This window comes from Mustela lutreola, chromosome 12 (assembly GCF_030435805.1).
Source record: "Mustela lutreola isolate mMusLut2 chromosome 12, mMusLut2.pri, whole genome shotgun sequence".
In the NCBI taxonomy this organism is placed as follows: domain Eukaryota; kingdom Metazoa; phylum Chordata; class Mammalia; order Carnivora; family Mustelidae; genus Mustela; species Mustela lutreola.
The window spans coordinates 42,017,479-42,043,890 of record NC_081301.1 but is presented as its reverse complement, the minus strand read 5'-3'; the positions used below and the strand labels follow the sequence as shown (position 1 = coordinate 42,043,890).

Genomic DNA, 26,412 nt, shown 5'->3' with positions numbered 1-26,412 from the left:
TTGTCATGTTGGACTCAACAGAAAGGAACATTGTTTCCTTTGGTTCATACTACCGCAGAAGAGACTTTGTAAAGATTGTTTATCTCCTGTAGTACCTTGATTTCATGCTAAATCCTCAGAATAAAATCCCTTCTAACGAAATGTTCCCTGTACTCACTCAGGGATTTCCCGCCACTCTGTGTAAAACCACTGCACACATTGTAGCAAGCTGTTAACCCCGGAGCAGGACTCTGCCTGACTGCCCGTTTAACTGCACAGCCCATTCCGCCAGGGTACCATCACTGCGCACCCCAGAATCCCCTTCTTCTCCACCCCTGGCTTCGTCTGCCCCTCGCTGAGGGTGACAGCAAGCTGCTGAGGGAAGAGCGAGCATCTTTATGGTCCTGGCTCATTGAGGAAACCCACAGTCTGACCCTAGAAAGCCCTTTACCAAAGCCTGGAATCCTCTATTCACCTCGGATTGATGCATTTTCCACACGCCCTCCCTCAGGTTCATAGTACTTTGTCTTCCCTCACGGCTCAGCTGATGATCTAGATCCTGCCTTTGGCTGATAAGATTGGGGACACCCCAAACAGAGAGTCTACAAAGCACAGGCCAGAAATGCCTGGAATTGTCTCTGATTTATCACGATTCTTCTCTTATGTAGTTTCTGGTGGTGTGTTGGGAGATTAACCATGACAGTTAATTTCTTTTTTAAGATTTTATTTATTTATTTATTTGACACAGAGAGAGACATCACAAGTAGGCAGAGAAGCAGGCAGAGAGAGATGGGGATGCAGGCTCCTGCTGAGCAGAGAGCCCGAAGCTGGGCTTGATCCCAAGACCCTGGGATCATGACCTGTGCTGAAGGCAGAGGCTTAACCCACTGAGCCACCCAGGTATGCCCCAACCATGACAGTTAATTTTTAAAGTATTAGTTTACCATGTTAAATGTAGTTTTAATACTAAATCTTCATTTCAAAATTAATAACAGTCTTTCTTGTAAAATATGTGCAACAAAAGGAAAGGTTAAAGGCATAATTACATATAATGCTTGATTAATGTCAGGGACCTTTAAAGACAGTCTCTATGAGTGGATATTAAAGTAGTATTTCCAAATTAGAGAATTATGTCAACAGATCAGGATGATTTATTTGCTACCGTAAGATACATGTTAATATTTCCTTTAGTGGCTTTCAATGTGTTTTATTGATTCTAAAAACTATAATTTGGTATGAAAAAGCATTCTAGTAATCTTGGGTTTAAAAAAAAATACTATTCACCTCAATACCAAGATACCCAGCAATATGATTATCATATAACCAAAAACAGATGGTTAAATAGGGCCCTATCTTACCCGTAAATCCTAGACCTGCCATTATCCTAAGAGGGAAGTCATTGCTATAGAAAGATTGCACCCAAGAGCTCCTCAAAGAGCCTCAAGAAGAGAAATGCTTATATAAGGAACTAATCATTATAACTAGCACCACAACAACGAACACTTACTGAGTGTTTATGAGGCATGTCAGGTATTCTGCTAAGCATTTTACATCTCATTTCCTTCTAGGGACCAAGGGTAAAATATTTTGAAATTTGGGTGAAATGAATGTCTGGGCAGAATTGCTACCTCTGTAGATCGTAAATAATAACAACAACAACAACATCAATAATAATAAATGATAGCAGCAACTTATTTATACTGTGTCTGATATTCTGCTGAGTGTTTTATATGTCCGATCTCATTTAATCCTCACAATTGTACATGGGGCAGCTATTAAGATGTGTATGTTACCAATTGTGAATCAGGTCTCAGATAAGTAACTTGCCCAAGATCACAGAATTTGTGTCAGAGTTCGGATCCAAATCCAGGCCTTACTTAAAGCCAGTGCCTTTAAATGTGATAGTATATTTATAACCACAATTTGCTGTAACCTGCTTTCACGAAATACAAAAGGGTAGCTTGCTAGGATAGTAGTATTCTAGTGACTTCTATCCAGAGAAGTCCATACCCAACAACATGGAAAGAGACAACACCATGCCTCTTTCTCCCAAACTTTTGAGATCTATAGAAGCAAAAATTTAGGATTTGTGATTCTTTGTGAAAGAGAACCATATTTTACTTATAAAGGCAACAAGACTTCCATAAGATTTTTCTTGATCCTTTATATTAAATCCTCCATCCCCTTAAAAAATTTTGTCATTAGGTGATTTTAAAAATCTGTTATGAAATAATGGTAGTATTGGAAGCCATGAGAGAAGAAGACACCCTTGATCTGATGCTGGACAAGAGAACCAAATGCCAGTTGGTCTCGCTAACAAGAGAGAGATCTGCTTCCTACTGTTAACACAGCAGTTACAATTTTGATCAGAAGCACAAAGTTTTGATATTTATTCATTTGTTCACTCATCAGATATGTTTACTGAAAATGTACGTGGCTCTGGAACTGATGTCTCAGAGAAGAAAGACAAAGGCCTTGGTCTCAAGAATATTATGTTTAGTGAATCATATCTATATTTCCTTAAGTATGCATATTTAGAAAGAAATTCTCGGGTTTTTTTCCCAGACTATAAGAGAACTTCTCTGAAAACAGATGACACAATCATACAAAATGTACTGAATCTGGTATATTACTGGGGAGTCTTACTACAATGGAAACTTTCAATAAAATAATTGGGATAAAAGCCAGCCTGTGAGTGAGGAGTTTCCAGTAGCAGAGGGAATGCACCCCAGCTCATTAGAGGATGGTGTCAAAGAACCGTTGGGCTGAAGTTCACTTTCATTCATCTTCTGTCTTCTTTGGACTCCCTTCCCCAGCTATTTTCCACCACTTTAAAATATTCCCTATTAGTTTGGCCAAATGTGCATTGTGATGGAAAGGACATGGTACTTTCAGCAGAATTACTTAATTAGGTTTAAGTAAGCACTACGTGTCAAGTAGGGTAGGGTTGCTTTCTAGCCATAAAAATCTGCCCGTGATGCACGCTGCCTTCCCAAAGAGAGAAACAGTGATTGATGTGATGATAAAACAATGAAGGGAAGGATAAAGCCTGAGAGATAAAAGTCTCAAAAGGGGAATAAAGTAGGGTAGCAGCTGCCCCCATCTTAATTGAAGCATAAATTTCAGGAACAGGATCTGAGGTTTAATTTCAAACACATATTGGCAGAGAGTTTATTGCACGTGTGTGTAACCGTGTATGTGATGAAAAACGTGAAAGTTAAATATTCGTCCTTTGTATGAAACATTTTCAAACCATTTCTAAACAGAAAAAAGTTGCAAATGTAGAAGTTATGGATGATCACTGAGAGATACTGATTTAGTCAGCATTTAACCGAGACGAACAGAATCAGGGATGAGCAGGAACCGTTCCAGGCACTGATGACACAGCACTAAATACATTTCTGTACTCGTGGGACTGACTATTCCGAGTTTATCGTTTCTCTCTGCACCCACCTTCCCTGCCCCTACCCCACCCAACGCCAGGGTCATTTTCTCTAAGCACAGATTCGACCACATCACCTCCCTATTTATAACACTGCCGCCCTGCTTCCAAAACATTCAGGTCCAGCCCCCACCTCTATGCTCTGCCTCTTCCCGCATGAGTTCTGACTCTCTGAGGCAGCTTTCCCTTCTCCAAAGGTACCATTTATTTTCACATTAGGGTGGGCTTTGCCATACTGTGCCCCGGGCTTAGAACGCTGTCATACCCATTTTCCATTAGTTAAAATTCTTCCCACTTTTTAGCTGTACTGCCGAAATGCCTCCTAAGCCTCAAAGACCTTCTAATACTATCAGTTTTAACGGCCCCTCATCTTAATTTATGGAGAATTCTGTTTGAAATAGATCATTAAACTTTTTAGTTCATTTTCCCTAAAGTTGAACTGGTTGCATGTCAGTCCCACTTTGCGAGATGAACTCAGGGCAGAGAGGGTTGTTGATTTGTTTCTGGACACTTAGTGCTTTACATGGGGTTGGAGAATGTTCACAGAGTCAATAAATATGTAGCCAAAAAGTATTAAAGATTCATATAAGACTTTTTAGACCGAATCAGCTACCTCCTTAAGTTCTCAAGGTTCTTTTTCCAGGAGACCTCAAAAATAAGAATGGTTGCACAGCTAAGAATGTCTCTTGCTCTCTGCAGAAAGTAGGGGACACATTGCATACACAGAGGCTGCTGAGTACCTGAACCACCTTGGAGACTGCCTATCCCGTCCCATGGGGCATACTATTATCAGAAGCACTTCCAAAAATCCCATCTTTTATGTTTTGTCTTTCTAGCTTAATATTGCTTCTACATACAAGCATACAAAAATATAATCCTGAGCTACGCAAACCTTTACTTTTAAAATGCTTTAAGGAAGAAAAAATGCTTTTAAGCTAAGGAACAGTACAAATATTTATGGCTTTGTTATAAACTTCTGAGAAGCAGAATTGGGAAGCCTTGACACTGTTAACTTTACGGCAAAGCTAACATGCATCGCTATAAAAAATGCAACTGCCCTTCTCATAACACAGAACAAAAATGAATTTAAAAGCAATATAAACTATAAAGCTATAATGCATAAATTTTCTGCTCATTTTTAAAGAGTTAACCTTTAACTGGGAAAATGTATGAATTCACTGTCAAATCTTTTATGTTCTTGGGGCCCTTCTACATCATATGTTTTTATACAAAAAAACAAAACAGTGGAAGTTACTATCTCTGTGCCTCCTAATCAACAGGATTCACTGCAAAAGACTGTCCAAAGAGAAAAGATGTTATGTTTCTTTATAATACTCAGATCAAAAGCCCTTGTATATTTTTTCTATATTAATAACCTATACAATTCAGAAAGATAAAGTATTCTAAAGAATAAAAATTCTGATCTCACAGTAGAGGAGAGCTCTTGCCTATGTGACATTATAAATGAGTGCTAATAATTGAATTATCACATGATTACCTTCAAAATAGATTTAATTTCATCCTTCTCCTTTTTGTCTATTTCTTCTAAGTCTGATGGTTTAATAGCCAACCCAGTTTTGTTGAAAATAGAGAAGTAAACACAATCAGGATGAAATTTATTTTGGACTCAGAGACTAAGACTTAAACATTTAAGAATATGTAAGTCTACCATGAAGCATTCTTGCTTTAATTAGTTGCTTGATTTTAATGCTACAAAGCCTGGAAGTAGGTTGAGCTTTATTCCCCCCAAATTCCCCATTTTGATGTCCCTTTTAGATACAGACTAGCAGAAGTTTTCTAAATATGGATAACCAACCTTGCCACCAACCAGGACAATTGTCCACCAATCAGTTCATCAATAAAGGTTTGGGCCATGAGTCTGGTGATCTAAACTCCTTCTAACAAATTTGAAATCTGTGACTATTTGAGTTTTGTACCTACCTGATATTATCATCTTAGAGACAAATATGTTATTATGGCATTGGGAGGGATATTTATCAAACTTTAAAGAATCAATTATTCTTAGTCACTTGAGAAGTTCTCTTTTACATCCAATAATTATCTTGAGCTCTAATTTATTGACTGAGGCCCATTTAGTCACAGAAAGTAAGAGAGCTGTATTTGTAAAGACGTCAAGTGACTCAGAATAATTGCCCTCCTTTTTTTTTTTTCTCAGTTAATGAAGTTTACTTATGTTTTCTGTTTCTGTAATTGAACTTAGAGAAAATCTTGTTTGGGGTGCATAAAATTCCAAGAAGCTGTAAAAGCTTCGATGGTCTTTAAGTCAGAGCCCAAGAATAACTTGTGGTTCTCCCAGGTGTTTGTTGATGACACCTTCAAATTATCTTATGGAGGAGGAAGACAGTTAAGAAGCTCTGACCAGGAATTTGAGAGGCAAAGTGGGGAGTTTGGGGGGTAAGAAAGGAAAAAATGAAACAAAATGGGATCGGGAGGGAGACAAACCATAAGAGACTCTTAATCTCACGAAACAAACTGAGGGTTGCCAGGGGGAGGAGGGAAGGGAGAGGGCGGTTGGGTTAAGGACATTGGGGAAGGAATGTGCTATGGTGAGTGCTGTGAAGTGTGTAAACCTGGCGATTCACAGACCTGTATCCCTGGGGCTAATAATACATTATATGTTAATAAAATTTTAAATAAAAAAAGAGGATCTGACTAAATATGGGTAATAGTGGAGAAGAGTTTCCAGGATGCAATAGAGAAAAGCAGCAAAAAGAATATTTGAATAAAAGCATAACATCGTAAATTCTAGGAGCCACAGTAATACCAAAGTATGTCACTGTATCAGCATTTTAAATAATACTTAGAGGAACAGAAATTAAAGGGATAAATATAAATAAATGAGGTAGAATAGTTGGCATTATCTTCTAAATTAGAGTAACCTTGAGGCATATTTATAAGATCATATACTATAAAATGACACTCACATTTCTATATCATGTAAAATACAACTACTAAACAGCCACACTTTCCCTACAGAATCTTCAAAAATACAACTGCTTATCCCATTACAGTTCAGAGGAGTTACTTAAAGGGGAAAAGTCCTTAGTTTGCAATTTTGGGCTGTTGCATTAACCTGAATCCATAATATCTTGTACAGCTTTATGTGTATCTTAAAATAACTCCTCTCTCCTCTTGAGAAAAAAAATGAACTCAATTATTACGACACACATTCTCCTAAATCCAAGGGAGTACCATTCTTCAACAACCTGTTCAGTGGACTTAGAAAATAAATAGAAAAGCTATACATTATTCAATACCTCTTGGCAATGCATGAAAGCCCTGAGAGCAAGTAATAAATGATCGGATGTCTTCCTCAGTCTTACCTGGTTTACTCTTTTTAAAAATCCAACCCTTGCTGTCCACCATGCAAAGCTCCTGGCCACTGGGTGAAATCCAAACTGGGTCGTTGATCATGGTAATCCCAACATGTCACGGGCAGCAGCATCTCTCAGAGTCCCACACGCCAACTGCTTGAAGTGAACCTGCAACAAACACGGTATTTCTTCATTTTAATTGAAAAATAGTGAACCATGTCCTGGGTCCAGCAGGCATCACTACTTAATCAATAACGGAATCATAAAGGAGTATGCGAGGGGCTATAACTGCCTCTCAAGATGCTGATAAACATTAAAGCCAGAAGACGGAAGTTTATGTGCTACAAAAGGTGTTTTTGCTGAGTGCACGCTCCTCTTAACAGTATTATTGATCTGTTTGAGCTGTCAGTGTAAATAAACATTACTGATATTAAAACTCACATCTTCTATGGTGTGTACCCCTTCTCCTTCATGTAGGTGACCACTTGGAGAACTCAGAATATTTTTCTGTCTCTACCCAGCCTACTCTCAGTCTAACTGAGCAGTATGGTTCAACAGGGCCAAACTCAGCTAAAGAAAAATCCACATGATGGTTTAGATCAAGGAGAGTTTCCTTTGTCAGCTCTGACGCCCTGGCCAGCATCAACATTCCTTGCATACAACTTGCGTCACGTCTATAGGCTCGTGTGTGAGAAAGGCCTTTGAGGGGCATATATGAGATGCTGCAAATTCAACAGTCACCTTATCCATATGGAGACAGAGACTACAAAAGAGTAACCAATAGGAAAACATTGTAGGAGGAATTTGTGCACAAAGGAAATGCCCATGACCCAGGAAAGTAGATGAGGAAATTTGGGGACAATCTACCACATATCTAATATTTCACTATTTGTGTCCATATGAAGAAATATGCTGTTTAAACTTCATAAGTATATTTGACTTCCATTCAAGGAGGAAAAAAAAAAAAAAACCACTCATGCACAATCAACAACTCCAATTTGGCCTCATTCCTTCCACACAAAAAATTCCGTTCAACAGAAGTTAAGGACACTAGTGAACAGATTAACTTATTGGGCTTCCCAGAAGTAACTCTCAGATTGTTGAGCTACAACAAACAAATTTAGTTATGCATGTAGAAAACCAGAATTATTACTAGTTTCTAAAGAGTGCCACAGAAAGGGCTGAGAGGTCATTCTAAGTCTGTAGGGGGACTTGCATGGATGACTGTGTGCTGCAGATTCATGGACACACGTGCAAAATCTGATTTTAACAAGCCATAAACTGATACAGCTTCATGCACCTGTGATTGGAGCTTTACCTATTCCCAGATGTCAATGCAGAGATGTCGTTAAGAGGCACAGTAGTGAGAGACCCTCTTCTGCCATGTCAGCAAAAATGGTAAGAAGGCAAGAGGTTGACGTCAAGTGCGTACCTCTGAATAAAATGCAATGCTTCAAAATCAGTCCTTAAAAGGAGAGGCATGCATGCCTATGAACAATCGTAAGTGATCGTTCTGCAATTCAGAACAGGAATGTCGATGCTATTAGTGACACACATAGATACCCACACACCTAGATCCCCCAGCTCTGCCCTGCTAGCAAACACAGACACACACACACACACATACACACACATACCCCTCAAAGCCAGAATGTTCCAAGTATGTTGATCCAAGCTCTGGCATTCGCTAACTAAAACCTTGGTCAACTTGCGGATGCAAAATGTTTTTATTCATGCCAAAAATCATTCTATTTCGTTGCTGCTTTATGTACGCTCTAAAAATGATCAAAAGAATTTCCTTACAAAACAAATCTGTTCTCATGAGTGTAATCTTTTTTTGGTCTCTTGGCAGTCATGTAGGATATTGAAAGAAGTCATACACTGGTGGACCTAATGATAGCGAAGTGTTTATAAACCTAATCTCCAAGCTCCCAAACTGATTTCCCCAAAATGGAGACATTTTGAAAGCTACTTGCTCTGGAAGCACCTGCCTGTTGGTGTGACTTCTCCAACTTTAGTTCTGTGACTTACTACAAAAGAGTAAAAATCAGTATATCAGGGTAACTACTTGCTTCCTAAAAGGAGCTTTATTTCATTATACAAAAACGATGCTATTGATCCCTTCCTTGAAGGGGTAGGTTTTGTGTATTTCTTTCATTATTGATGGTTTTCCACTGACTATCGATCACTGACTTATCCATTAACCTACTTACTCATTTCACAGACTTGGATAGAGTACCTCAGTTGTTCCGGGTAAGGGATTTGGTGCCAGATACAAAATGAAAAGACACACATTTCCCCCTAAAAATGATTGCCATCTATTCTATTCTGATTTAGTTGGCATATATTTGTGACAAAGAAAGGAAGTCACATTGGACCAAATCAAAATAATTGGCTTTATTTTATATCCTCCTCCTAGATGACTGGGCCATGGGATTTTATAAAGTTTGTCAGTGAGTACAGTATTATAAGCCAAAGGCAAAGCCACAATCTAAAATGACCGATTCGTTTGGAGATTTTTAATGACTGTTTCAATCTCCTTACTGGTTATGGGTCTGTTCAGGCTTTCTATTTCTTCCTGGTTCAGTTGTGGTAGTTTATATGTTTCTAGGAATGCATCCATTTCTTCCAGATTGTCAAATTTATTGCCGTAGAGTTGCTCATAGTATGTTCTTATAATAGTTTGTATTTCTTTGGTGTTAGTTGTGATCTCTCCTCTTTCATTCATGATTTTATTTATTTGGGTCCTTTCTCTTTTCTTTTTGATAAGTCGGGCCAGGGGTTTATCAATTTTATTAATTCTTTCAAAGAACCAGCTCTTACTTTCGTTGATTTGTTCTATTGTTTTTTTGGTTTCTATTTCATTGATTTCTGCTCTGATCTTTATGATTTCTCTTCTCCTGCTGGGCTTAGGGTTTCTTTCTTGTTCTTTCTCCAGCTCCTTTAGGTGTAGGGTTAGATTGTGTACCTGAGACCTTTCTTGTTTCTTGAGAAAGGCTTGTACCGCTATATATTTTCCTCTCAGGACTGCCTTTGTTGTGTCCCACAGATTTTGAACCGTTGTATTTTCATTATCATTTGTTTCCATGATTTTTTTCAATTCTTCTTTAATTTCCCGGTTGACCCATTCATTCTTTAGAAGGATGCTGTTTAGTCTCCATGTATTTTGGTTCTTTTCAAACTTCCTTTTGTGGTTGAGTTCTAGCTTTAGAGCATTGTGGTCTGAAAATATGCAGGGAATGATCCCAATATTTTGATACCGGTTGAGTCCTGATTTAGGACAGAGGATGTGATCTATTCTGGAGAATGTTCCATGTGCACTAGAGAAGAATGTGTATTCTGTTGCTTTGGGATGAAATGTTCTGAATATATCTGTGATGTCCATCTGGTCCAGTGTGTCGTTTAAGGCCTTTATTTCCTTGCTGATCTTTTGCTTGGATGATCTGTCCATTTCAGTGAGGGGAGTGTTAAAGTCCCCTACTATTATTGTATTATTGTTGATGTGTTTCTTTGATTTTGTTATTAATTAGTTTATATAGTTGGCTGCTCCCAGGTTGGGGGCATAGATATTTAAAATTGTTAGATCTTCTTGTTGGATAGACCCTTTGAGTATGATATAGTGTCCTTCCTCATCTCTTATTACAGTCTTTGGCTTAAAATCTAATTGATCTGATATAAGGATTGCCACTCCTGCTTTCTTCTGATGTCCATTAGCATGGTAAATTCTTTTCCACCCCCTCACTTTAAATCTGGAGGTGTCTTCGGGCTTAAAATGAGTTTCTTGGAGGCAACATATAGATGGGTTTTGTTTTTTTATCCATTCTGATACCCTGTGTCTTTTGACAGGGGCATTTAGCCCATTCACATTCAGGGTAACTATTGAGAGATATGAATTTAGTGCCATTGTATTGCCTGTAAGGTGACTGTTACTGTATATGGTCTCTATTCCTTTCTGATCTACCACTTGTAGGCTCTCTCTTTGCTTAGAGGACCCCTTTCAAGATTTCCTGTAGAGCTGGTTTGGTGTTTGCAAATTCTTTCAGTTGTTGTTTGTCCTGGAAGCTTTTAATCTCTCCTTCTATTTTCAATGATAGCCTAGCTGGATATAGTATTCTGGGCTGCATGTTTTTCTCAGGGCCAGACGGCTTCCCGGGGGAATTCTACCAAACATTTAAAGAAGAACTAATTCCTATTCTCCTAAAACAGTTCCAAAAAATAGAAATGGAAGGAAAACTTCCAAACTCATTTTATGAGGCCAGCATCACCTTGATCCCAAAACCAAACAAGGATCCCACCAAAAAAGAGAGCTATAGACCAATATCCTTGATGAACACAGATGCGAAAATACTCAACAAAATACTAGCCAATAGGATTCAACAGTACATTAAAAAGATTATTCACCACGACCAAGTAGGATTTATTCCAGGGCTGCAAGGTTGGTTCAACATCCGCAAATCAGTCAATGTGATACAACACATCAATAAAAGAAAGAACAAGAACCATATGGTACTCTCAATAGATGCTGAAAAAGCATTTGACAAAGTACAGCATCCCTTCCTGATCAAAACTCTTCAAAGTGTAGGGATAGAGGGCACATACCTCAATATCATCAAAGCCATCTATGAAAAACCCACCGCAAACATCATTCTCAATGGAGAAAAACTGAAAGCTTTTCCGCTAAGGTCAGGAACACGGCAGGGATGTCCATTATCACCACTGCTATTCAACATAGTACTAGAGGTCCTAGCTTCAGCAATCAGACAACAAAAGGAAATTAAAGGCATCCAAATCGGCAAAGAAGAAGTTGAATTATCACTCTTCGCAGATGATATGATACTATATGTGGAAAACCCAAAAGACTCCACTCCAAAACTGCTAGAACTTATACAGGAATTCAGTAAAGTGTCAGGATATAAAATCAATGCACAGAAATCAGTTGCATTTCTCTACACCAACAGCAAGACAGAAGAAAGAGATATTAAGGAGTCAATCCCATTTACAATTGCACCCAAAACCATAAGATACCTAAGAAAAAACCTAACCAAAGAGACACAGAATCTATACTCAGAAAACTATAAAGTACTCATGAAAGAAATTGAGGAAGACACAAAGAAATGGAAAAATGTTCCATGCTCCTGGATTGGAAGAATAAATATTGTGAAAATGTCTATGCTACCTAAAGCAATCTACACATTTAATGCAATTCCTATCAAAGTACCATCCATCTTTTTCAAAGAAATGGAACAAATAATTCTAAAATTTATATGGAACCAGAAAAGACCTCGAATAGCCAAAGGGATATTGAAAAAGAAAGCCAACGTTGGTGGCATCACAATTCCGGACTTGAAGCTCTATTACAAAGCAGTCATCATCAAGACAGCATGGTATTGGCACAAAAACAGACCCATAGATCAATGGAACAGAATAGAGAGCCCAGAAATAGACCTTCAACTCTATGGTCAACTAATCTTCGACAAAGCAGGAAAGAATGTCCAATGGAAAAAAGACAGCCTCTTCAATAAATGGTGCTGGGAAAATTGGACAGCCACATGCAGAAAAATGAAATTGGACCATTTCCTTACACCACACACGAAAATAGACTCAAAATGGATGAAGGACCTCAATGTGCGAAAGGAATCCATCAAAATCCTTGAGGAGAACACAGGCAGCAACCTCTTCGACCTCAGCCGCAGCAACATCTTCCTAGGAACAACGCCAAAGGCAAGGGAAGCAAGGGCAAAAATGAACTATTGGGATTTCATCAAGATCAAAAGCTTTTGCACAGCAAAGGAAACAGTTAACAAAATCAAAAGACAACTGACAGAATGGGAGAAGATATTTGCAAACGACATATCAGATAAAGGACTAGTGTCCAGAATCTATAAAGAACTTAGCAAACTCAACACCCAAAGAACAAATAATCCAATCAAGAAATGGGCAGAGGACATGAACAGACATTTCTGCAAAGAAGACATCCAGATGGCCAACAGACACATGAAAAAGTGCTCCATATCACTCGGCATCAGGGAAATACAAATCAAAACCACAATGAGATATCACCTCACACCAGTCAGAATGGCTAAAATCAACAAGTCAGGAAATGACAGATGCTGGCGAGGATGCGGAGAAAGGGGAACCCTCCTACACTGTTGGTGGGAATGCAAGCTGGTGCAACCTCTCTGGAAAACAGCATGGAGGTTCCTCAAAATGTTGAAAATAGAACTGCCCTATGACCCAGCAATTGAACTATTGGGTATTTACCCTAAAGATACAAACGTAGTGATCCAAAGGGGCATGTGTACTCGAATGTTTATAGCAGCAATGTCCACAATAGCCAAACTATGGAAAGAACCTAGATGTCCATCAACAGATGAATGGATCAAGAAGATGTGGTATATATACACAATGGAATACTATGCAACCATCAAAAGAAATGAAATCTTGCCATTTGCGACAACATGGATGGAACTAGAGCGTATCATGCTTAGCGAAATAAGTCAAGCGGAGAAAGACAACTATCATATGATCTCCCTGATATGAGGAAGTGGTGATGCAACATGGGGGCTTAAGTGGGTAGGAGAAGAATAAATGAAAGAAGATGGGATTGGGAGGGAGACAAAACATAAGTGACTCAATCTCACAAAACAAACTGAGGGTTGCTGGGGGGAGGGGGTTTGGGAGAAGGGGGTGGGATTATGGACATTGGGGAGGGTATGTGCTTTGGTGAGTGCTGTGAAGTGTGTAAACCTGGTGATTCACAGACCTGTACCCCTGGGGATAAAAATATATGTTTATAAAAAATAAAAAATAAATAAATAAATAAATAAATAATAAAATGACCGATTCATATAGCTGACTCATACAAAGCTATTACTGGATGCGATGGTTTTGCATCACTCTGAAGGTTTTTTTCCCCATAAGTCAACTAAATGTCAAAATAGCTCAGAAAAATCGAACCAATTAGTACCCAATGTTTCTGGCATCCACCATGGAGTCAGTGTCCCTCCCCCGGGGTGTGTGTACTGGACATCACATACAGTCCTGTGCAATCTACATCCTAGTTCAGATTCTTGTTTTAACAGGTTGGAGTAGGGCCTGTTGTACAACAAGTTGCTTCACGCAATTTTTGTATAACCCACTCCAAGTATTTTCTCAAAGAAGATCCATAAAATACAAAAAATTAAATGCATGTGTTTTTCTCAAAGAGAAGTCCACGAGGCATTCCTGAGAACTACTGATTATATGACATTGGTTTGAAACTTTATTCTATGACTGACATTCATCATGAAAAAAAAAATGCTTAAAATAAATTTTTCCCTTCTCTCTCTCTTTTTAAATATGCAATTGAATAGGAACATGAAAACAAAAACGAGACTGAAAATCCTTTAAATGAGACTCCTGGAAATTAAGTGAGTTTTATGAAAATCAATATGGTTTCCAAACAGTTTAATTTTCTTCTATTTCTCATCTTATGTTTTTTGAGTCTCGGCTTATTACTGGGATGACTTGTCTGAGGATAAGCCTTTTCAAATATAAATGCCATTCTCTCTCTCTCTCTTTTTGAAATTGTATTCTTTTAAAAATGAATTTTGGGGGCACCTGGGTGGCTCAGTGGGTTAAGCCTCTGCCCTAGGCTTAGGTCATCATCCCAGGGTCCTGGGATTGAGCCCCGCATTGGGCTCTCTGCTCAGCAGGGAGCCTGCTTCTCCCTCTCACTCTGCCTGTATGTGATCGCTTTCTTTCTGTCAAATAAATAAATAAAATCTTCAAAAGAATGAATTTTGAATCAATGCATCATACTGTATGTAAATTATACCTCAAAAATGTTGATTTAAATTTTGTTAATGAATTTCTGACAATGTTCCGAAAGGTCAAGCAGGGGCATGGTATACAGAACCTGTTGATAAAACACTGTTGTCCATGAATTTAAAACAAAACGGGACCAAAATAAAATCTGAAATTAGTAGAAGAAATTTGAATATTCACAAACTTTTTTCTTGCTTCTTGGTCTGGCCTTAAGTGCTTTGTAATTGACTTTTGGTCTTCTTTGTCTTTCTTTATGCACGCTACCACTACCCTTTCAGTTTATCTTACTGCTTTGAAGAGACCTTTCCAAAGGATCCCCTCAGCACTTAGGCACTCACTTTATAGGTTATTGATTTGCACTTGTTGAGATGTTGCTCTTTAAACTTCATCTCAGGGATGTGCTTCCTCTTCCCCATGGAGTCCTGCTGCACAGCCCCCTGGGTAGCTCGATGCATTTTGCAAGCTCTGTATCTAGGTTACTCATTTCCCCCACAAAAACATGAAGAATATAAACATTAAGAATATAGGAATAAATGGGTTATCAATGATCAAAGTTGTGAGGCTTTCTGCCTTGCCTCAGAAATTTCAAATAGGTCCATTTCATAGGTGAGACTGGGAAAGAGAAGGCACCACCATTTTTAGTGACAACATGACTGCTTCTAGATCCTTTTATTCTTCTTCATTTAGTCAGATGTAAAAGTCACAGATTATTTCCCAGCAGGCGGGGGTTATCAACAAAAATGTCTATGCCTGTTGCCATCTTAGGTATAGTTTCTCATTTCTCAAAAACCATCCAAAGTCATGGAATAACATCCACTTCAAGATGATTAAAATAAGAGCCAGAGAGTTTACGTTATTGTCCAAGGACATAGAGCCTTTGCAAAATGGAGCTGAGCTGCAGTTAATTGATAGTGCTGTACTGTCGATTCCACGTTCTTAGAAATTGAGTTTGAGAGATTTGCTCAATACATAGATGAAAATCTGAGTCTCGGGGAAATGAAGTGACATACGAGGGGTTGTTAGGATCACAGGAGGATCTGGATGAGGACATAAACCCACGATGCACCTGTATTTCTAATACACCATGCTCTCACCCAGCTTACTCAGCATGGTGTCTAAACAACTTTATAGATTTCCAATTCACTTGGATTTTACATAACCATGCTTTATTTTAGAAAGGAGATACCAAAAGTCAACAAACAAAATAACAGGATTTCTGAGTACTCAATTTTAAATGAGTTTAAGTCTCTGAAAGCAACAGATGACAACTTTCTCTCCCTCTTTCAAGCCATTTTTTTTTCCCCAATGAAAAAAATACAGACACAAGGAGAAGACTGTGATGATAGATTGTGACAAAGACTATGATTAGATTGAAATATAAATAGTGCCTTGGCGTTTTGTGGATTCTCATTTGGTATGTTTAGCTACATTATGAGTAATTACAAACTTAAAATAATCTTCCAAGATACTCATTTAATATTTTTACTTTGGAAACCCGACAGGCAGGAAGCCCCTTGAGTAAGGACAAACAAATTTTAGGGCAATCCTATCAATATCTGAGAATACAGTGCCTGATGCTCACACACGACAATGCTCCTCCTTGTTGCTGTATTTGCTCAAAGACACCTCATTCTGCATTTGATTTCAATCTATAAACTCTGACATTCAAGTAGTCCATATTCTTGCTTGTATTTTCCTAAAACAAGGGATCGAATTAGTCACATTTCTACAGATGACACCTGTCTCTGCACTTTTAACTTTGTCTCCTGTGTTTTCCCTTCTTTGTTCCTTTTTTTCCTCTTTCCTCTTTTTCATCCTTTCCACATTATCTTCATCTCTTTCTTCTTTCTTCCCATCCTTCCTTTCACTCTCTCTTCTTTTCCTTCCTTACTGCCTTTGCATTCAACAAATATTTAAGCATCCATCGCATTCTGTGTGATATGCGGGGCTCTGAGCCCAAGACAAGTACAAAGACTCAGTTCCCGCCCCGGTACTGTTCATAGTCTGGCAAAGAAGGGGACAAAGAAGTAAACCTGGCCATCATGGAAGAGGGGCAGGGACCCAATCTATATTGACTTTGGAATATGTCATACTTGAGGAGAAAAAAAATTCATAATGTGACCTTAGCTTGGCAGATCTCATCAAATTAAAATTTGTCAAGCATACTTAATCATCCCTTGGAAGGTCCAAATACCTCACTCAGAGTTTTCTCCAGTTTAAAAGAGTGATTCTTCAAATTCTCGGAGCTCAAGAACAAGTGTCTCAGGGGCAGGTGTACCCCTTACATGCGAACTGACATACCAGAAGCCAATGAGCCAGGCGACAGTTAACTGAAGGAGGCAAACTTAGCCTAAGGGCATTATAGACAACATTTTACAAACTATTTTTGTCAGAAGGAACACCTCTGTGAACAGGTTTTGATGCCTGACCACCAGTTTGAGATCCTGCCTTACAACCACTGGTCACCATCCACTGCTATTTTGGCAAAATCCATGGTAGGTTAAAACGTCTCCCCACAGTCTTTCTAGAGGGAAAGGGAAAAGCCATCTAAGGCCAGCTCATCAAAATCACCAATGAATATGTTTAGTAGCGTGGATTTTTGGGCTCCACCCCAGAATTAATAAATCCTCATTTTTGGAGTGAGATTAGGAATTCTGCTGGTGACAATTCCCTAGATTATACTTACACATACTATCGTTTAAGAAACACTCTCCTAGAACAAAACCTATTTTTGACATTGCCATTGTACTTCTTCAACTGTTAATTTTTAACTTATTTCTCTTTTAATTTAAAATAAATTAGCCTATTTTAGAAAAATTATTCTCCCATGAACTGCATAAATTGAGAAATCTCTTTTTATGATCAATATTTTTCCTTCAAATATTTACAAAATTATTTTAATGTTCAATACACATGATCTTCATCATTCTCTTTATTTAATAAAGCTTTATTGTTTTCAACACTAAAGAGACTCCCTAAGACGCAAGAGAAACCACGATGAAAGACAATTATAAAATAATTATAAGAAAGGAGGAATCAAGTTCTCTTTGGTATAAGAAGCCACAGGAAATGAAGGGGGTTTGGTGATCTCATATAATATATATATATATTTTTTAAGTGGGGAGCATGAGTGCTTGTGTGAAAGAACAAGTGTGGGAGGGGCAGAGGGAGAGGTAGAAAGAGAGACTCAGGCAGGCTCCCTGCCAAGTGCACAGTCCAAGGACATGATGTGACCCTGAGATCATGACCTGAGCCAAAATCAAGAGTTGGATCGTCCAGCTTAACTGACTGAGCCACCGAGCACCTCTTTCTTTTCTATTTCTAATGCCTGGTCTAAGCACAATATTCTACTTTACCCCAACATCAGGTACCTAGAGATAAAATATGAAAGAGACACTATAATTTTTGGTTTGTTTTTGTTTTTGTTTTTGTTTTCAACTGTTCAGAAACTGACACACTCCTCTTCCTCTGAACTCTCTGACTTTTATTAGGAAAGCAGGATGGACCTTGAATTATTGCATTATTATTGCCTGTTGCATTATTAATGTAAGGATAATCTTAGAGAAAAGAGAAATCCTTTCCCTGATACCTGGGGGAAAGAGAGGGGCTTGAAAGTGAGCTAAACTCAACCAATATGACCTCACCTTGGATGTTTGAAAGAATGACACAAAGATTTAAAAAATCTGTGTGTGTGTGTGTGTGTGTGTGTGTGTGTGTGTGTGTGTGTGTATTTTAAGGTCAGACTCATACCCGTAGCGACTAAAACACAGGTTTTCTACAGCGTGACCTTATGTATTTTTCCAGCACCTAGCCTTTTGAGCTTTCTTGTTTCTTTCCATATGCTATTTTGTGAGCTTTGAATCTCCTCCTAAATTATTTTCCTGTTTAAGAGAGCTAGAGTCATTTTTTAATACTTTCAACTAAAAATTCTGACCAATACATAAATTTGCTTTTTAGATTGATAGAAAGTCTACTAGGACCCCCTTGGGAGACTGAGTCAAAGTAACATGGATTATATCAAAGAGAATAGCAAAAAAGAGAAGAAGGCAGGAAAAAGGAAATTTAAATAGAAAAATTGTGGCTGAAATTATGATGCATGTAGTAAAATCACCAATAAAATGGAAAGTCTATCTAGTAAGTTGCAGATCAGGTATTTCAGGAAATGCCTTAACTGTGCTACTTATCAATGCTTTTAAGGAGAACATAGAGAATATTTTCCAGATATAATGGGATAGCTAAACAATTGATAAAGGAGATTTTCAACTTTTAATGTTTGACACCCTTCTCCTGGGCTCTCCATGAAACCAATACTTTAATTTTTACCAAGGTCAGAAAAATGTAACCAAACTTCAAAGCATTGACTCTACTTCTGCCCTGAGCACACACTATACATCTGCTTAGTTAATAACTTAAGAAAAACATTTCAAGCTAAAGAGTAAAATCTCCCAAAGTTACACTGCACATTCTAAAAGCATAAGATAAAGTTTGTAATTATCTGGAATGTTCTTTGTCATGAAAATTCGTAACTCTTGATGTAGCAAAAAAATACATATTTCTTCTCCAATGTTATGTCAGTAAGATATGAATAAATCTAGGGGAAAAACAATGAATGCAACCATTTTAACTATATTACCAAACTAAAGAAAAATCATATAATCATTTTAATAGACACAAAATAAGTGTTTGACAAAATCCAACAACTATTCCTGACTAAAAGGAACTTTGAGCAAACAGGGAATAGATGGTAATTTCATCAACTGATACAGGACACTATAAATGACTAAAGAAAATATCACAATAGTGAAAGATGCTTTCTCCCTAAGGTCAGGAAAATATAAGGATGTTAGTTCCCACAATTGCTATCCAAGATTATAAAGCAAATCCTATCCAGCTCAATAAGGAAAGAAATAAATAGCATCCACATTGAAAAGGAAGAAGTAAACTGTCTTTATATACAGATAATATGATTTCCTATGTGGGGAAAATCCAGTGGAATCCACACAAAGGCACTAAGACTGATTAATGTGTGTGTTTAACAAAGTTGCATAATACATGCATTGCATGCAAACAACAATGTAATTCCATATTCTAGAAACAAAACATTAGGCATTTGAAATTTACAAAAAACTTCAATACCATTTAGCATAGCACAAAATTACATTAAATACATGGAGATAAATCTAGCACAAAATATGTGCAAGACCTGTATAGTGAAAACTATAAAATACTGCTGACAAAAATTAAAGACCTATATAAATATAGAGATATACTGTGTTTCTGAGTTGGAAAGCTCTTTATTGTTAGGATATCAATTTCCCCCAAATTAATCTATCCTTTAATATTATCACAACTTCAGTGGGATATATTTTTTAATTTTTTTTTATTTGACAGAAATCACCAGTAGACAGAGACAGGCAGAGAGGAGGAAGCAGACTCCCTGCTGAGCAGATATAGGGCTTAATCCCAGGACGCTGATGTCATGACCTGAGCCAAAGGCAGAGGCTTTAACCCAATGATCCACCCAGGTGCACCCTTCAGTGGGATATTTTTAATAAAAATTACAAACTGATTCTAGGAGCACCTGAGTGGCTCAGTCAGTTAAGCGTCTGTCTGCCTTTGGCTAAGGTCATGATCTCAGGGTCCTGGGATCGAGCCCCATGGGCCCCATGCTCAGTAGGGAGTCTGCTTCTGCCTCTGTCCCCTCTCTTGCTCATGCTTTCTACCTCTCTCTCTCTCAAATGAATAAATAAAATCTTTTTAAAAAATTACAAACTAATTCTAAAATTTGTATGAAAATGCAAGAGCCTAGAATACCCTCTGCACCCTCTCAAAAAATCTTTTAAAATTAAGAATGAGTTTGAAGGACAAATGATACCTTATTGCAAGACTTATTAAAAAACTACATTTATCAGGTTATCAAGAGTGGATCGGTATGAAAACAGACAACTAGATAAATAGGACAAAACAGAGTATAAAAATAGACCCACATATAGATGGATAATTGGTTTTCAACAAAGGTACAAAGACAATTCAGTGAAGAAAGCACAGTCTTTTCAACAGTGGGCTCTAGAACAACTAGGTATTTGTGCACGTGTGTGCATGCATATGTGTGACACACACACACAAAGAAAGAAGAAAAATAATTTTAAAACCTCTTACCTCAGACCATATAATACAGAAAAATTCATTCAAGGATCATAGTCCTAAAACTAGAAAAAATTAGAAAGCCTCTTGAGGAAAACAAAGGAAAATCTTTATGTTTTTGGGTTAGGTAAAGATTTCTTAGATACTATACCAAAACCTAATCCATTAAAAAAAAAATAATAAAAATAAATTAGATTATTCAAAATTCAAAACTTTCTGCTTTGTTAAGAAAATGGAAAAAAAAATCTCAGAAGCTGGAGGAAATATTTAAAATATTTAAAAGTTATATAAAGAACCTGTATCTAGAATATATAAAGAACTCAAAACTCAATCATAAGAAAACAAAAAACTCAACTATGAAAAAAAAAGATTTGAATTGACACTTACCAAAGAAATTATATGGATGACAAACCAGTACATGAAATGACGCTCAGCATCATCAAAATAGCCTTAGGTAAAGTCCTTAGGTAAGGGAAATAAAAACCACCATGAGAGGGGCGCCTGGGTGGCTCAGTGGGTTAAGCCGCTGCCTTCAGCTCAGGTCATGATCTCAGGGTCCTGGGATCGAGCCCCACATCGGGCTCTCTGCTCAGCAGGGCAGCTTCCCTCTCTCTCTCTCTCTGCCTGCCTCTCCGTCTACTTGTGATTTCTGTCTGTCAAATAAATAAATTTTAAAAAATCTAAAAAAAAAAAAACAAAACACCATGAGATACCACTATACACCTGTTGGATTACCTAAAATTAAAAAGGCTGGCCATCCATATCAAGTGTCGGCAAGTATATGGAGAACCCCAAACTCCTATAATACTGATGGGAATATAAAAGGTACAACAGTTTTGTTCTTTTCTTTTCTTTTCTTTTCTTTCTTTCCTTTTATTTTTTTAACAGCTCTGTGAAGGTATCATTGGAAGAACCACAAGATATTTGAAGTATACAATGTGATGATTTGCTACGCATAAATATTGTGAAAGGATTTCTTATATGAAGTTAGTTAACATCAGCCACCACTTCACATATTTCTTTGAGGAGGAGGGGGTTAGTGAGAACATTTAAGTTCTACTTTCTTAGCAAATTCCAATTATAAAATACAGTGTTATCAACTATAATTGCCACATTACACATTATTTCTTTAGCTTTTACTCATCTTATAACTGAAAGTTTATACCTTTTACCAACGTCCTATTTCCCTTACCCTCCAGTATCTGGCAACTGGTGGAAAGCAGTTTTAACACACGCTGGGGGGCCTGGTGGCTCAGTGGGGTAAGCCTCTGCCTTCAGCTCAGATCATGATCTCCGGGTCCTGGGATTGAGCCCCGCATTGGGTTCTCTGCTCTGGCGGGAAGCCTGCCTCTCTGACTACTTATGATCTCTCTCTCTCTCTCAATCTCTGCCAAATAAATAAATAAATAAATAAATAAAATGTTTTTTAAAAAAAGAATTTTAACAGAGACCAACTATATGATCTAGTCATTCAACTTCTAGGTCTATTTTCACAAGAAATGAAACATGCCCATACGAAGATTTATATACATCGGTTAAGAACACTTTTTTTGTGTTAGACAGCAGGTGGAAACTACTTAGATGTCCATCAGTAAGTGAATGAATAAATAGTATTATATCCATATAATGGAATTCTACTCTGTATTAAAAAGAAAAGAATTACTACACACGAAGGATTGTTATACACATTAATGATTCACAAAATAATTATGCTACATGAAAGATGCCAGATTCTTTCACCCTAAAAAAAAGAGTACAAACTCTACATCCATTTATATAAAATTCTAGGAAATAAAAATTAAAGTTAATTACAGTAAGCACTTAAGTGTTTGCCTGGTGGTGAGGAGAGAGAGCAGGAAGGAGAAATTAAAAAGGAGAAATTTAAAAAATTAAAAAGAAATTAAGACATCAATTAAAAATAAAATTTTTGAGGATGACTGATAACGTTCATATCTTGACTGTGATGATGGCTTCATGAGTGTATAGATGCATCAAAACATTAAAAAATGTACATTTTAAATATGCACAGTGTCTATATGTAAATAATACTTCAATAAAACTGATTTTAAAAACAAATGGGCTATAAGTATAAAGTTACATCTGATGATTTCTTTGAAGATAAATCCTCTTTCTGCAGTAAGTGACAAAGAAAAGTTGTGCCAAATGTGTTTGGGAACACAATTTCCTTGAGTAGAGAAACTCTCCTCTTTCTCCTAGGAAGAAATTTACAAGCCTGATAAAATGCTGAAGAAATTCCTAATAAACTTCAATAACAGCAAGTCCTTTTCTAAAATTAAGAAGCCACTCAATAGTTGTTAATTGGGTGTCTAATACTCTTTAGATAAATATTTTTTTCTTGTATCCAGATAGCAATGATTACATAATCAATTCTTTTACTTCTGTATTTTTACCAAGAAAGAATATTTTTTAGCCAGCTTAGCCATCTCCACTTGCAGACTTTGAAGGAAAACTGTGACATAGGCTCTTAACAGATCTGCTAAACTTTTGATTTTTAAATTGTGTGTCATATAAACAAAGACGAGAAGAAGGGAAGTCAGGGGAGAGGGAAGAGGGGATGGCCCCAAGGGAATGGAGAATGATTAGTGGAAACCAAATGATTGAAATTTGGAGGGGGTGGGGGAAACAACTTCAAATTTAAAAAATTAAAGTGGATGATTAGGAATGAGATTTTGAGATTAATGGTAAACTTTCAGAGTAGCTGAATAGGAGGATCACGGGGATAAACTTGTTAACATGCACAGTACTATGCAGTATTATGTTTTATTCTGATTAAGGGACTTGATAGCATTTACAAAATCATTAGTTTGTGTTCAAATAAGTCCCACTCCCTCTACCAAAAATGTATTTCTGGGGCGCCTGGGTGGCACAGAGGGTAAGCCTCTGCCTTCTGCTCAGGTCATGATCTCAGGGTCTTGGGATAGAGCCCTGCATTGAGCTCTCTGCTCAGCGGGGAACCTGCTTCCTCCTCTCTCTCTGCCTGCTTCTCTGCCTACTTGTGATCTCTGTCTGTCAAATGAATGAATAAAGTCTTCAAAGAAATGTATTTCTGCCTTTACACAAGAGAGTAAAATTACCATTGGTCTGAGAAAATTTTGACAGTTTTATTTGCGGGGGTTAACGTGAAATAAGCCCACCAAAAGCTTACTGCAGTTGCTGTTTCCATCTGAAATAATCGCTTACATTACCCTCATCCCATAGGAGATTTCACAATGGAAGAAATCACCTTGCGACTTTACACTTAATCAGAGCTCTGCTGTGTCAGGAAAAAAGAAAAGCCTGACCTTCCTGCTTTTAATGACCCAAAGGGAGTTATCTATTATATTAAATGCCATGACAACCCACAAAATATAAAAGATTTAAGGTAGAGACAATATATCATCCCAACTTTTCATATAAACTGATTAATAGTCCAGGTACCAAGCAAAATACCAACAGAGAATAATCCTGACACCTGTTCCAAGGACTGATGAAGAAACTATGCTGAATGAAAGTTTAATCACTGATTTCCTTTGCACAGTCATTTTCCTAACGAGACCACATAATTACAAGTGAGAGGATTCAGATCCTTGGCTAATACATAATTATATCTGGAAGCATAACTACTAAACTAGGAAATTGAATCATTTCAAGAGGATGCTTTGCACACACAAAATAGTCAGGGATATATTTAAAAAGGGGGACTCTGGGCTTCTGTTTACAGATTTAAAATCTTTGGTACAATTTTGGAAAGACCCAAGAAGCTCACTATAAGGATTCTGATACTTTGCGCAAGAATAATTTAGTCAAAAAGACAATATATGAAAGTCAAGTCAAAAAGATGGTGTATGATAGTATATTCCTTCCTTTGTGAAGGAAGCTTTTATATTTTGGAAATAGTTCCAATATCTATTTTTTAGACATGATTCAAACTCCTGCAGTTGCAATGTAAAGATGAGAAGAAACTTAAATCTGTCAATCATTGTCGTTGTCCTCTTTAAGGTATCTTCCTCTTAGATTGTTGGGCAGAAAGAATGCAAGCTCTCAGAAACACCTTCAAACATTTTTTATCTCAAATTTTCTTTTGAAGAAAGCTGCTTCTCAAGCTAAAGATTTTAAATAAAATCAGTATCAGGTAATAAATGCTTTCCCTAATGTAAATTGAGAACCAGGAGAAAGTAGGAGTACCAATGAATGTTAACTAGAAGTCCTATCCACATTACCAGTCAGCCTGATTTGCGTGTGCATATGAATGGCTCGTTTGAAGAAGACCTTAAAAGGATGAGACCCAGGTGCCAGATACCATGAGAACTTCAAACCTTGTGACCAGTGAGAGTAGACTTTAATCTTGTTAAGTCCTGTAATGCGATTGTAGCATGGAATTCTACCCTTGAAAGCAGCTGGATCCATGGCTATGGTGATCAAAAAGTTGACTGCTAAAACCCCAAATTTTCCAAGTTTAAACTCAAAGTTCAGAAATCAGAGTCATTGAATTTTAAAGCAGCCGAAAAACCTAATCACATACTCTAATTCCGCCCCTTCTAACTTTCTCCTGTTCCCTTCTCAAGAAATAACGAAGTGCTTTCTATGTTCAAGGCACTGAGCTTATTTTACAGTTAAAGAAGCTGGCATCCAAAAAGATAAGATGGTTTCCCAGGCAATTTGTGTGAACTGTGCTTTCTTAATGACCACCACAAAATCCGGTTCTCCAACCCATTGCTCTTTGGCTATGTCATGTTATGTCACATTAAAAATCTAAATTCATGAACCTCAGAAGAAAACAGTGGCAAAGATTAAATACGGAAAAATATTAGGGGAACACAATACTTTACAATATTCTAATAATCCCATAACAACCAGTGGCAACATAATCCTAGATCAATAGAGACATACCCTTGGTGTGATGCAATGTGACTTTTCAAAGCACAAACATTTACATCTTATTACTTCTTCCCTGTGTTGTGTGTCCTTTATTTCTGGAAGCTTTCTAGATGACCAGTTGTTCATTTGTTTGCTTCCTGAGAGAATGTAAACTATTTATATCGCTTAAAAATACTGTATTCATATTGCTAGATTTAATAAAAAGAAAATGAGATGGTTAACTTTAGGAGAGAGACTTAGCAAGTAGTGGTTGGATTACTTAGTGGTTTGGTCATTTCACGAATATTATCCAAGAGGAGTGTGTTATTCCCCAGGGTGCCCAAAGATGCTCACTGGAGACCAGCAAGAAAATTCCAGAACTTTATTTGTTTTTTTTTTTTATTTTATCTTCCTCTAACTTCTGTTTTACTTATCTTTATTAGAGTAAAAACTACACACATCAGCTTCAAAGTACATAATTCCTCGTATAGGGTATAATAAAGGTGGAAGGTTCATGAAGATGCAGCAGAGTTTATTGGTTAAGGGCACAGGTCCCAGGGCCAGGCTGAAATTTAAAGTTTAAAAAGGCTCTATCATTTACCACTTACCTATGTGCTTAGTATAGTAATGGTCCAAATAGAAGAGATCAAGATGTTAAAAATACACAAAAACTAAGTACCTAAGAGTATAGAGGAGGGCATATAATATATACTGATCAGACAAGGAAGACCTTACAGATAAACATTTTAATTTGACACTTGAATGATCAGAAAGAATTAGGATGGGGACTCTTAGCGACACCTACCTGCTAGCCATCTAAAGAACACGGAAGTCTCCCTACTTATTTTG

The 26,412-nt window shown here is 37.4% G+C and overlaps 1 long non-coding RNA gene across 1 annotated transcript in view; it reads right to left on the bottom strand.

Annotated features, from left to right (window-relative positions):
• Positions 1–6,770: 6,770 nt before the first annotated feature.
• Positions 6,771–26,412, bottom strand: part of LOC131812722 (uncharacterized) — an 857,580-nt gene continuing 837,938 nt past the window's right edge. The window contains exon 6 of the long non-coding RNA XR_009346451.1: positions 6,771–6,924. This is a non-coding gene — a long non-coding RNA (uncharacterized LOC131812722). The remainder of the gene's footprint in view (positions 6,925–26,412) is intronic.